Raw genomic sequence first — 14,004 nt, forward strand, 5'->3', positions numbered from 1 at the left:
TTAGTAGATTGAAATGCTAGTGATCAATGAAGGGGGGTAAGGGGTATGGTATATGAATTTTTTTCTGTTTTCTTTTAATTTCTTTTTCTGAATTGCTGCAATTGTTATAAGAAATAATCATGATGATGAATATACAACTACGTGATAAAAAAGAATATTCATATTGTATGTTGATTGGTTTTATTAATAAAATTTTTTTTAAAAAGCTAATGGAAAAAGAATAGTAATGACTTATTGAGATTTGTTTCAGAGAGTCACTTGTGAAGGCAATCAGTACTAAGTTCCATATCAGTATTCCAGGACTTTGTAATTTTATCCCGGACTGGTGCCAATAGTATTTCAATTCAGATTGTCCTTCAGTGTTGTATATGAATAATACAAGTTAAGTGAACTGAAATGCATCTTTCTAGCATAGATTGTGGAACTCTGTCTCTAAGGAAAATTCTTGGATATCTGTTCCAATTACCGTACTATGGCATGATTTTAAGTGGAATATAAGAGCAAGTAGGAGTGATGTGTCTTGAAAATGACACTCTCACCAGTATACTAGATTTTTTTTCCTCTTATTTTTTTTTATGTTCATCCATTAAACATGAAATTGATTGTCTACCATACTCATTCATTCAGCACATTTGCAACTGTTTTCCTATTTCTTTCCTTTAATCAAGAGTGTCTTGGAAAAAAACGGAGAACCATGTGTCTGTGGTCTATCATGTCGTCACACTCCCAAAATAAAGCTCCACACCAATCAAGGTGGCTGAGTGAGAAGTTTCAGGGCTTTGTCCCCCCACAGAAGCATCGAACAATCAGGAAGAACTGGCAGAATGATATTTCCCAATACTCCAGAAAACAATTAAAGGATTGCAATACAGGACCATAGCTGAACCAAGGTAAAAGAAACTTAAAAGGGATAGGAATTCCTGGTGCCTTGTCCCTTTCCCATGCCCTCACAGGCTTAGTGTGGATCCCACTCATACTCTCAATGCATGTTCCTGGCTCTGGTTCCAGAGGGAACAGAGTAATCCCTGTGCACATACTGGGAGCATGTGTGTCTGGTTCTTTCTCTCTTGTAGCAGCCTAAGGAACTGAACCAGGACACTCTTTGCCTCCTAGCTGTCCCAGAACTTGATTGGCATGTGGCAGGCAGTTCACAGAGATCTCTTATAGAACACTGGGAGAATAATCAAGGTATGACTGCCTGGTGCAAGGGATTGCACTGTATGTACCGGGGACCATGCAGTGCAGTGGCTGGTACCTTAAGGAAACTGTTTCCTATGAAAGAGAACACATTTTCCCCCTGTAAACCATGGATTTCCTAGTGTCTCACAGGCATGCCAAAGACAAGGCACTTTGCAGAGAATTCAGGGAGGTCCCTCTGCTTTGACCCCAAACAATGCTCTAAGCTCATTGTAGGGATAAGTGCTTAAGAAGAGCACTCACACAGATTAATCTGCAAAGACTGGGAAACGTGTTTTCTTTTTCCCCCTACTCCAGCCTTCTTCTTCCTTTGGTAGCTCTTGGCATTCAAGAAAATTTCCATCATAGTACTAGCTATACACAAGTTATAAACAGGTAAGTCAGAGTATAAATTCCAGCAATAACACATTAAACTATCAAAATTTTGCCATTTGTTAAAAATATCTTTTAATAAAAGATAACAAAGCATACAAAGAAACAGGAAGTGATAGTCCAAAAAAAAGGATGAGATTAAAGCATCTGAAATTATCAGTGAGGAAGACTAGACCCGGGACATACCAGGAAATTTTGTTTCAAATGGTCTTAAATATGTTCAAAGAGATAAAGGAAAACATAGACAAAGAACCAAAGGAAATCAAGAAAGCAATAGATAAACACAAGCAGACTAACAGTTAGCAAATAGAAATTATGAAAAGGAACCAAATAAATCTGAAGACCAGAGTAATATAAGTTTAAAACTTCCTTAGATGATTCAACAGCAGAATATAGATTAAGAGAAAGAATCAGTGAATGCGACAAGACAATATAAATCATCCAGTCTGAGGAGCAGAAAGAAGAAAGCATTTTAAAAAGTGAATAGCATCTGAGGACATCATCAAGCATACCAATACATAGGAGTCCCAAAAGAAGAAGATAGAAAAGGTAGAAGGAATATTCAAAGAAATAAAACCAAACTAGCTCCCAAATTTAACAAAAGACATGAATATATTCATTCAAATATTCCAACAAATCCCAAACAGGATAAACTTGAAGAAGACTATCACCAAACATATTATAACCAAATTGGCACATCAAAAAGAAAAAAAAAATCAGAAAACCAAAGAGAGAAGCAATGTGTCACATTCAAGGAAGCCTAATAAGATTAAGTGGTGATTTCTCACTGAAAACCAGAAGATAAAAAATTACCAACCAAGAAACTATATCTGGCAAAACTGCCTTTTAAAAATGAGAAATTAAAACATTCCCAGATTAGAGAAAGGAGGAACTATTCAACTTCCCCATTTTGGAAATTCCTGATATTCTTGCAAGCAGTGGGGACAACAAATTCTGTAGGCTGAGCCCTCGATCTTGGGGTTCACCCCTATGAAACTTATTCCTGCAAAGGAGAACCTAAGCCTACTTAAAATTGTGACTAAGAATCATACCCAGAGGACCTCTTTTGTTGCTCAGATGTGGCCTCTCTCTTAGCACATTTGGCAGGTGAACTCACTGCCCTACCCCGTATGTGGGACATGACTCCTAGGAGTGTAAATCTTCCTGGCAATGATTCAGAACTCCCATGATGAGCAGGAATGTGGCATCATGGGATTGAGAAAGGCTTCTTGACCAAAGGGAGAAGAGAGAAATGAGACAAAATATAGTTCCAGTGGCTGTGAGATATCAAACAGAGTCAAGAGGTTGTCTTGGAGGTTATTCTTTTTAGTTTATGGTGTATTGGAGTGGCTGGAGAGAAGTACCTGAAACTGTTGAGCTGTGTCCCAGTAGCCTTGATTCTTGAAGTCGATTGTATAACAATATAGCTTTTACAATGTGACCATGTGATTGTGAAAACCTTGTGTCTGATACCCCTTTTGTCCAAGGTATGGACAGATGAGTAAAAAAACAAAGATGAAACATAAATAATAGGGGAGATAAAGGTTAAAAAATGGGAGATTGAAATACCAGTGGTCAGTGAGAGGGAGGGCTAAGGGGTCTGGGATGTATGAGATTTTTTTTCTTTTTTCTTTTTATTTCTTTTTCTGGAGTGATGCAAATGTTCTAGAAATGATCATGGTGACAAATACACAACTATGTGATGATATTCTAAGCCATTGATTTTATACCATGTATGGACTATATGTGTGTGAAGATTTCTCAATAGAAATATATATATTTTTAAATTTCCAAAATTAAAAAAAAAAATTGACAGAGATTATTGCCAGTAGACTGACCCTACAAAAGATTCTATAGAGAGTTCTGCAGGTTGAATGGAAAGGAAAATAGATATTAGATCAAAGCTGAGTGAAGACATAAAGATCTCCAAAAACAGTAACAATATGAGTTAATATAAATGCCCTTACTATTATAGTTTGGTTGGTAACTCCATTTTTTACTTCTTACTTGATCTGACAGGCAAATGCATAAAATGTAATGATAAACCAGCGATTCTGGACTCATAATGTAAAACGTGTAATATGTGGTAAGAACTACATAAAGATGAGAGACTAAGGGATATAAGAACATAGTTTGTATACGCTATTGAAGTTAAGTTGGTATCAAAGCAAATGAGATTGTTAAAAGATTTAGGATGCTAAATTTAAGCCCATCATTGCTACAAAGGAAATATCAGAGAATATACAAGCTCATAAAGAAAGAAATTAGAGATTGCCAGGGGCAGGAGGCAAGGGGAATGGGGTGTAAATGTATAATGGGTGTAGGGTTTTTCCTTGGGAAGTTAGGAATTTTTTAGTAATGGAAGGTAGTGAGAGTACTGTAATATTGTGAATGTGATTAATCCCATTGAATAGTATGCTTGCGAGTGGTTGCTATGGGAAAGTTTACATCTTCTATATGTTCCCACAAGTAGAAAAGCAAGAGCAACCACAGAGATAATGACAATTAAATACAATACGTGATCATGGGCAGGATCAACCAGGGAGGAAAAAAGGCTTAAAGGGACATTATTGGGACATATGAAGAAGTTGTAATATAGACTATAAGTTTTGTGTAATATTAAAATTTTTTAATATAACTGCACTTAAGTTGGTTGCATGTGTGAATATCCTTGTTCTAAGGAAATGTATACGGCAGTATTAAGTTGTTCAAGGAGCATAATACATACAAACTATACCCTAGTGTTCAGAAAATAGATTGACAGAGAAAATGAGAGAGAAAGAGAGTGATGGATAGATATAGAGATGGATTGATAGGTAGATGAATCAATAGATAAAATGGTACGGCAAATGTGGCAAAATGATAAAACTGGTGGATCTGAATATCTGATGAGTGAGGGTATATTGGAGCACTCTACATGGTAATTCCATTATTTTTGTAACTATCCTGTAAGTTTGAAAGTATTTCAAGCCAAAAAGCCAACAGAAACTTAAAAAAATGGAAAGAGACCACCTCCTCCCAATATCCCAATCTGTGTCAATTATAGTATCATTTTCTCAGCTATTCAGCTGGAAATCTTGGAGAATTTTGTCATTCTTTCCTGGACAATTCAACATCCATCTCAGTCACCAAGTCCTGTCAACTCAATTTGTTCCCAAGGAATAGACCCATCTATTTGCATGTTATCCTAGAGTCCGCACTTGAAGCATGGCTTCAAGAGCATCTTTAAGCCTAATGCGCAAGGAGAGGTGACACACTCCCCTCAGCAGAACTCACTCATCCTTAGAGGAGTTTGATAGAGACCTCATGTACCATGTGCAAAATGTTCAGGTAATTCTGATACATTTCTTTGGGGACATGCCCTCTTCTATGTACACCCTTCTTCCTCCTTCTAGTTGTGTAATTCTAGCATACTGGTGAAATTGCTTGACTTAGGGCCAAGAGACACGAGTTAAAACTCAACTTGGTTGTGTGAATTAGGCAAGTCAATTAATGTCCAAACAAGTTTAGTTATTTGAAAATTAATATATTCCCTATTTACTATTTAAAGTTCTCATGTTAAATACAGTAATGTGTTAAAAATCTTTGAAATAATTATTACATAAAATAAATATTGCACAAAAAAACAGTATTATTGTAGTTCATCCTCAAGTGATTAAAACTTCAAGTAATCTAATTTTACTACTCTGACCTCAGAATGTTAACCTTTAGCTCTCTTAAGCATACCCACTATAAACACAATTACCCCTCTAACAATATCCCAAAATGTGAAATCATGCACCATATATACACACATACATCTGCATGTTTATGTGTGTGTATTCCACCCCCCTTTTGGATTTGTTTTCTTTTCCTTATGTTCCTTCCTTTCAAAGGAGGAGGTGCATGGCTTTTCTTATTTACCTCTTTGTGTTCACCAAAAACAGTAAAAATTCATTACCAAGAGGCTTATAGCCTCTAAATTGTTCTTAGATTTCAAAATATTTTTGAGTAATCACATAAAATTTCTATAAATATTTGTTATTATTAAGAACAAATAGTATAATAGTTCAGAGAGTTCAGTAAAAAATGGAATTTTACTTTTCTTCAAAGAGATGTATCTCAGTTGGCTTTCATTGCAAGCAATTGAAAAGAAGAGCTAGGTTTGTTGAAGATGATAGCTTCCAAATACTTTTATTCATTAGAAAAATCATGTACAATTTTGTATTGTAGATGGAAATCAAGAATTTATTTAATTAAATGTGTATTCTTTCTTCTTTCCCACTCTTGGCTCAGTTTTCCCTCTATTTCCAGAGTAAAGACAGCCCCAGATGTCTAAAATTGAATTAACAGGAAATTTTAATTGATAGCCTTCAGGTATGGAGAATTGAATGCTCTTGCCTAAATTGCTGTGTCTAACAGTTATAAATAGCCTCTATAAAACTCAAGTCAGAAGTAATGTTATAATTCAGTAAAAGTCCATTATAATATAACTCACTTTCATGGACTCCTTGGCACCTGCTTGCTTAACTCATTCACTTCCCTTTGACCACTTGGGGCTCAGTGGACTCAGTGACTTGGCAACAGGCATCATCTTTCTTTACCAGCTTCCAACATTTCAGTTTTTACCCCCCTCCCAGTTCCCTGTCCACTGCAGACTCTGACATAATGTAAGTTCACTCTGTCAAACCCAAATTGTGCTTCTCGTTTCTCTCCTGTGTCACATCAGAGACTTGTCTTTCACTAGTGACAATGGTAACAACCTAGGAGAACAAGAATGATGAAGAAACCTCGCTGTGTCCTTCCTCCACTGCTGTTGTAATTCTCTTATGCACAGCACCCCCAACGGCCATTTTTAACTCCTCACTACATCCCTAACACAAATGCATCCCTAACACAAATGCACCCATACATACACACATCCCATTCCTGAATGGCATTCCAACTGATGTATATGAGCCCAGATTTCTCTGAAATATGAAGATAACTCTAACTTCTGGGCTGTGTAACTCTCAATTTTGTACTATTATCCTCTGAACACCTTTTTCCTCTAGGGTTTATATGTAGGTAGGTATTCAGGGGTAAGGGTTTGATTAAGTTGCTGAAGTTCTACAAGTTTTTGTGGGAAAAGGCATTCTGGAATTTTGTAATGTTATATGTAGTAAAGACAGTTTTAAAAATGCCAAGGAAATCTAAAGATGATGGTGTGTTTTCTTCTACATTAGGAAAGAGAGAAACGGATTATTGTCCATTTTATTGGGAAATAAGACATTATAGATGGTGGCAGTATAAACTGAGGTAGCAGAGCAGACCTGAGAACTTCTGAACAATATGAGTTTGGGAAAAGCAAGGCTTTAGGAAGTTACATTAGCAGGATGTTTATTTTTCCTTAACACTTAATGCAAGAGCTTATGGAATCTATTCTCCTAATAGGCTGCCCCCCTCTATTATCTCCTACTCCATTCTTGCCCTGAGGAATCTTTGCCAATACTCTTCAACTGGGTCTTGTAGCTTGGAGGGCTCCATTCTATTTATTTTGTGAAAGAGTCTCCGTTTGAATTTTGAGAACCTGTCAGCCTTACTTAGAACTTCAACCACCTCCCCTCCTGTCCCTCCTCATCAGTCCTCCAACCCCTCACAAGCATTTTTATACACAGCAATGAATAACAGCAATGCGTTTCCAAGATACCATGAATAATGTGTTAGGCACGGGGTCACTACAGGATTCCACATGGACAGCGAGTTAAAGCTTAAGGGGGTTATTGAGAAAGAGAGAAACAGATTGAGAGAGAGCAAAGGTAGAGCAGGCAGGTTGGAGCCAGCAAAACCTGCCAGAAGAAGGAAAAGGAAAAAGGGCTCCAATTCTCTTTCTGACAGCTTGCGGTTTTAAAGGAAAAACTGTGCCAAGAGGGGTGGGGGTGATGTGAGGCCACAGGCATCACCGGGCGATAGTAGGCTGGTGCAGATCATGACTTCACACTCATGGTTTTCTGGTCTGGCCTCTGGCGGGTGGGGTGTTGGGACATTTGTGCCTATGTCTTGTTGTCACTTCAGGTCCTGTCAGAAGAGCTGCTGAGGAAGAGAAACTGAAGGAGCCCCCATGTCACAGAATCCATGTTGTACACTAAGTTTTATTTTCTGATACCCGACATAATGTACTTTAGGTGCCTAATTAATTTTAAGAATCCTAGGCAAACCAAGAGCATGATTATTATATACAATGCTATTTCTGTAGGCCAAAGTCATGTCCTACTATTTCTGTAGGACAAAACCACATTATTTGAACTGCTAACAAATCCCTCATCATTCAAAGTCAGCCTCGTTAGCAGTTCAAAGGAGGTGGTTTCTCTCTAGTTCCTTTGGGCAACACGGTCTGTGTCATGATATTCTCTAGCATGAAGCCACTTAGAGTGGATCATCTATTGTACTACATCACCTGGTAGCTCATAAGTTTGCAGCAGCTAACCAAACAATTAAATGGCAGGGCTGACCTTACTTTATAGTTGTCAGTACACTCTATATTGTTAAATGTGTACAAATCTACCCCTACTAATCCTGTCTATTTTTCTCATGATACAAATTACCTTTTTAAAAATATAATATTTCACCTGACGTGGAGATAATAACTTGCTTATATAAAATGAAATAAGCTTAAATATTCTTTGTTTAAATATATTCACATGTTCATGTTTGGTTTAGAGAATGAAGATGTTTCAGGCATAGCTAGTACGAGCAGTTTATTTTTACGTTTTTTTTTTTATGTGGATAAATTCTTAAACTGCATTTTCCAAGAAGAAAAGCAATTGTGATATTTTTAATCACTGGGTTCTTTTTAAAAATTTATACTTAAACTTTGGAATAAAGTTTAAAAGGCAGTAAACAAAAACTAAAAAAAAAAGCTTGCTCAATTATCTGGATATTGTAAGTAAATAGTGTTTTTCCTCTATCTTAGTTATCTTAGTAAACCTTTATACAGAAGAACAACCTCAAATCCATTAATAACCATCCTAATAGATTTTTTCTCTTTTAGTCTTAGAGTAGTATATAGCTGGATTTATAAAAATGGATTGAATTTTGGTCAGATTATTTATGTCTCCTTTTGTTTGTGTATTTTTTTTTTATTCCTATATCAAATTCATTAGGACATCTTGCTTTTTTTTTATAAAGAATGTCTTATGATTAAGAGCTAGGTGAATCAAATAAATTAACAGTAAACATTCTATTCTCATACTGAAATAGCCATCTGGAGGCATCTTGAAAATGTAGGTACACTTGAGTTTGTCTTCAACCTTGTGTCTATTCTTCGCATTTTCTAAATGTAAAATATTGGCTAATGCAGGTTAAGTATGTGACATAATGCCTGGCATATTTTGAGCACTCATTTCCCCACTCTATGGTAGGCTGTAATAATAGCTAGAGTTACAAATCTAACATTTACTTTGAGACCAAGACTAACAATGAAAAATGAAATTCAATAATAAGGTCCCATCTCTGCAATAGTGGGGGAAGGAGATGATAAAAAGCCATTTTCAATAGAGCTGGAGAATATTATAAACAGCTTACATTTATCTCTGTCATTTTTCCCTGAAATAGTAATAATTCTCTCTAGCTTTGAATCTCTTAATGACATGCAATTATTTTAATATATTTTTGCCTTTCTTATTACTTCACTTTTTAATACAAATATGTGATATGTCTAAAATTTTGAAGAAAAAACAACATGCAAAGATATTAAAGCATGATAAAAAAGGATTGACTCTAATCTCTAATATTTTGTGAAAAATGTGGAAGGGACACCAAGTTTAGTATAAATTAATGTTCCCAGCTATGAATAAAACAATTAATCAGGGCATCTTCAAAATGTTACCATGGATCTAGTATGTGCGCCCCTATTTAAAATAGGCAAAGGGGAATCATTGTGGGAAGAACATTTTACTGACTCATAAGTTACAGAATGACTGGTACTGATCAAATGCATCCAGTGCTTTGGTGCTATACTCTAGCTACCTGAAAATGAGATGGGCTGCTAGATCATCAGAAACCAAAGATACAATTTTCCATTTCAAAATGGAATGGAGTCTGCTCCAGTAGACTGGGTTAGATATATATTTCACCTGTTTTGTGGTTATAGATCTTAACAGAATCAGTCAGCTTTTCTGTGATTTATTTATCTATTTTTGAGGTGAGCCAAGCAGAAACTATTTTTGGAAATGGCACACAGCAGCATAGCTTCATAAGGCTTCCCTGCTGTTTCTTCCTCAACTTCCCCACCTTCCAATAAATTAACATAAAATGCATTTGCAATTGCTCATAAGCATATGGATAGATCTCCCATTGATGGTCTCCTCCTCTTTTCGAATTCCTTGTAAACTGCTTCCCTCCATTGTTCTACTACTCATTTGATAAAGGCAGTATTTAAAATAAATTTTCTGCTGATAATCTTGGCTTCCTGGACAATTTAGAAAATAGGAAGCTATAGCAAATTGAGATTACCATGGTTTCACTTTTTATGGACTATAATCAATTTACGGATATAATGTAACTAACTAATAAAACAATGATTGTCTTAATGCCAAAAATATCCTCAAAACTATGAGGCACTTAGTAAATATTGTATGTGGAGGCATAGAATTTATATCTAGAGAAGATTTTATTTGGCCAACACATATGCATTTGCAATTTACAGATGCGAAGGATGAGATCCAGAAATGATTAGGTGATTTTATGTGAGGCCACTAAATGAATAAGTATTGGAGCGGCCACTAAACCTCATTTTTTCCTGATTTCAATCTCACATTTTTTCCACTATAGCATTTGTGATTTATTTATTCAACAAATGTTTGAGGGTCTCCTATGTGCAAGAAGGTTCTGCTTTAGAGACTGAGGTAGGGAGTAAGGAGAAGATGTAAAATGAATATGAAATGTCCTGGTGAGCATATACCTTAATAGAAAACATAAAATATGCCCACAAATTACTGTCCTGTCTCTTCGAAGGTGCAAAATGCTTGCAAGAGGTGACCAGGATGTGGATGTTTAGAGGAGAGAGATTTCTGACCAAATGGGCACAAGGAAGCTTAGTGGAGATGGGTAGTAATCAGAGGGAAAACATTTTTATCCATGGCATTTCTTTACTTGCCAACAGCAAAGGGAAAATTGGAGAAGCTAGCTAGAAAAATACAGGAATAGAGCAGTTCTATATGTCCAGGGAGCAGAAATGTGCCACTGTCAGGATGAATGTACTTCCATTCATTCGTGGATCACTCCACTTATGAAGCCAACTTCTAAAAGATAAATTTTGAATGACTGGATGAGGGCAGGACCACTTGACTCAAAGTCTGACCAAATCTTTGAGACTTTTGAGAGAGAAATTGCAACTTGAAAATGGAAATCAGTGTGCCCTTATTAAAAGATGGTTGTACTAGATAAGCCCAAAAATGGATGCAAAAGGTAAAGCACAAAAAACAACTACAAAAATGCCTGTATCAGCATCTTGTGGAGTGTGAATGGAAAGAACTGAAATAAAAAGAAAGAAAGATAAACAAAGTGATTAGAATATAAGAATAATTGGTTTGGCTATAGCATAGGATGAACAGATTATAGCAGAGTGAGCCAGATTCCAGCTTACTGGTCACCCTCATTTTCTCCTTCCTTTCTCTCTCCTACCATCCTATTCAGTGAATTGCTATTCCCAATTTACCTAGATGATTATAAGACATGTCTATTCTTGAAGCAGTTGTTGTAAGCAGAGGGAAGGTTGAAGAAGGTGGTCTTGCCTATGAATGAGGTATGGTATTACTGGGTCCGATTACTAGTAATCCAACCCTGGCATAAATACTACAGACCCTGGTGTGTTTGTGTCTCCCCATTTTAGGAAAAGTGTCTCGCTTTAGCCCATAGTTAGGACTAATGTATTGCTTTGAGAAATATACCTAAAAGATTCTCTGCATCTGAAATAAGCAGCATCTTTTTCCTTTTCTTCTTCAACCTGAGCATTCAAAGGGTGGAGGGGATAAAACTGGGCACATCACTGAAAACCATAGAAGCCTCAGAGATAGATACCAGTTTTCAAACAGTAACACTGTGAGTTCATTCCCAGATAGTTCAGAGTGTTCCCTGATGCCCTACACCTTATCCTGTCTCTGAAACTAGTGCCAAATTATTTGTGTGAACTTCAGTTTCCTTTTTTGCAATTTGAAGTTTAGACCAAGTTCTCCCTTAGGGGCTGTTAAGTGATACTTTGATGTCAGGTTCTAAAGCTTCACTGGGATCATGTTGAGAAAAGACTTGAACTTTGGGCTAAAAAGTTTGGTCTTCAGTCTGTAAAGTGTGAAAGTTGGGTGCATGTTCTTTGGAAGCAGAATCATAGACTTCATAAATCCCTTCCAACTTTTTTCATTTACTAAATGTGTAATTTGAAAGGTTATTTAATCCAATGATCATCTGTTTTACTTTGTAAAACAAAGAAAATAATGGCAGATTATCTATCTATTTTTAATATTGGATACTGTTATTGAGCACTCACTATGTGGTATTGCATATTTTTTAGCATTCTTTTAAAAATGCTCACTTTTAAACCTTAAATCAGGTAGTCATTGAAACGCAGGCCCTATTTTTCAGCTCATCCTTTAACCACTAGGTGTTGCTTAATTCTAGATTTATAACTAGGGATAAATAAGCCTTAATTCCATATGAGTGAGTGTGTGTGTAGAGCAGCTCAGTGAAGCCACCAGGAAACAAAGCTGTTTCTAACTTAAATTCCAGTATCCTTACATGTTGGCTTTTTCTCTCAAGTTTGTCACTTTATAATTGGAATATGGTTGCTACATCTCAGATGTCATGTCGAGAAATAAAGAAATCTTCTCCCACAGACTTCTGCATTAGGTCTCAATGAACATGGCCATTGGATGTGGAAAGGGCAACTGGGAAAGTGGGCAACTAGACTTTGGACTATCTCAGATCACTGTGACCCATGTCCTGGGGCTGAGCATGTTTAGGCCCAAAACTAAATCAATACTCTTAATAAAAGAAAAAAAAAAAAGAGTAAGAATATTGGATAGGTAACTAGCAGAGTTTGCCATAATAAAGGTAGTGGTAAATATAATTGCCTTACTTGGAAGATGCTATGATGAATTGTAAGAAATGATGAAGTATTTGTAAAACAAATGGGAACATCTATAGAATTGCATTGTAACTGATGACAATTCATTTTAATTAGTGAAGGAAATTTTATATTCCTAGAAGCTTCAGCAGATCCTTTCTTGGACAAACAGATATAATCAGTCATTGCAGTTAACAAATATTTTGTTTTTGTTTTTTTATGAAGATAAACTTTTTGAGGGGATTAAGATAGCCTATTTGTAGTAAGAGAAATAGTTAAAACTGTATTGTCCTAATATACTTTCAGAAACAAGAATAATCACACACTACAAAATGTGGGCTAATCCATGTTATGCACATTAGGTGAGTGATTCTAGCTTATGTTAACAAATAGACTACATCTGGTGTTCTTTCATTGTATTTTCTTGTGCTCTCAGAAAGCACCTCATCACTGGGAATATTGGACAGAAAGAAAAGAGAATGAACAGAGGGTGAGTTGCTGAAGGATCTGTAGACCTCAGAACTTGCAGAAGTAAAAGCTGAGAACAGTCATGCACAGGCATTTGTTCCATAGCTGTAATGAATTATCAAGGGTAGGAATGTTCCACTGAACCAAAAATACCAAGGGAGGAAAATTGAATTTCAGGATTTCTGAAGTATAAACTATTTCAGTGTGATGTCAGCAAGTCCAGGACACATGGAAATGGAAGGCAATTGGAGATGGAAATAATAGGTAATTGATGGCTTGTGTAATGGCAGTTTTAAGTGACTTTCATTTCTGCCTTCTCTGCCTAGGTGGCTGAGGAAATGATTTTGAATTTGGAAAATTATAAGTGCGAGCACTCTGTATGTAACATTTATGTTCACCCCCAAAGCAATATATTTTCCTTTGATGTCATTTGTTTTCCACTATTGTATTATGCTGGGTGGAAGAAATAGAAACTGCTTGCTCAAGTATATAAGAAACATTGTTTGAAGAGTAAGGATTTTTGTAGTAAATTTGGATAGAATATGCTATTTTTATAACATCTTACTGAGCTATTCCAGCAGATTAGGAACCAATTGAAACAATGGGTTTTGAAAAGTTTAGAAGTGTCATAATATTTATCAACTATATTAAGTACTGTTTGTGTAAAAGGTATTTGTGTTGTATATGTAACACACCCACATAATACCATTTTACATACTTATGGTGATGCAAATAGATTTATGAATTCTAATTTTTGTTTTCAAAAAAGATTTCAAGAGAATATGATTTTTGTGACTATTACAGATTTCCTTTTACTTCTATTTTTAATTATTTGTCTTGACTGTATTGTCCTAATATATTTTACTGAAAAAAATGAGGATTTCAGTAAT

The 14,004-nt window shown here is 35.9% G+C and overlaps 1 protein-coding gene across 6 annotated transcripts in view; it reads left to right on the forward strand.

Moving 5' to 3' along the window:
* The window catches only part of MAGI2 (membrane associated guanylate kinase, WW and PDZ domain containing 2), a 1,430,555-nt gene that overhangs the window by 397,406 nt on the left and 1,019,145 nt on the right, over nt 1–14,004 (forward strand). The gene's annotated exons all lie outside the window — the stretch shown is intronic.

Source organism: Tamandua tetradactyla, chromosome 1 (assembly GCF_023851605.1).
Source record: "Tamandua tetradactyla isolate mTamTet1 chromosome 1, mTamTet1.pri, whole genome shotgun sequence".
Lineage (NCBI taxonomy): Eukaryota > Metazoa > Chordata > Mammalia > Pilosa > Myrmecophagidae > Tamandua > Tamandua tetradactyla.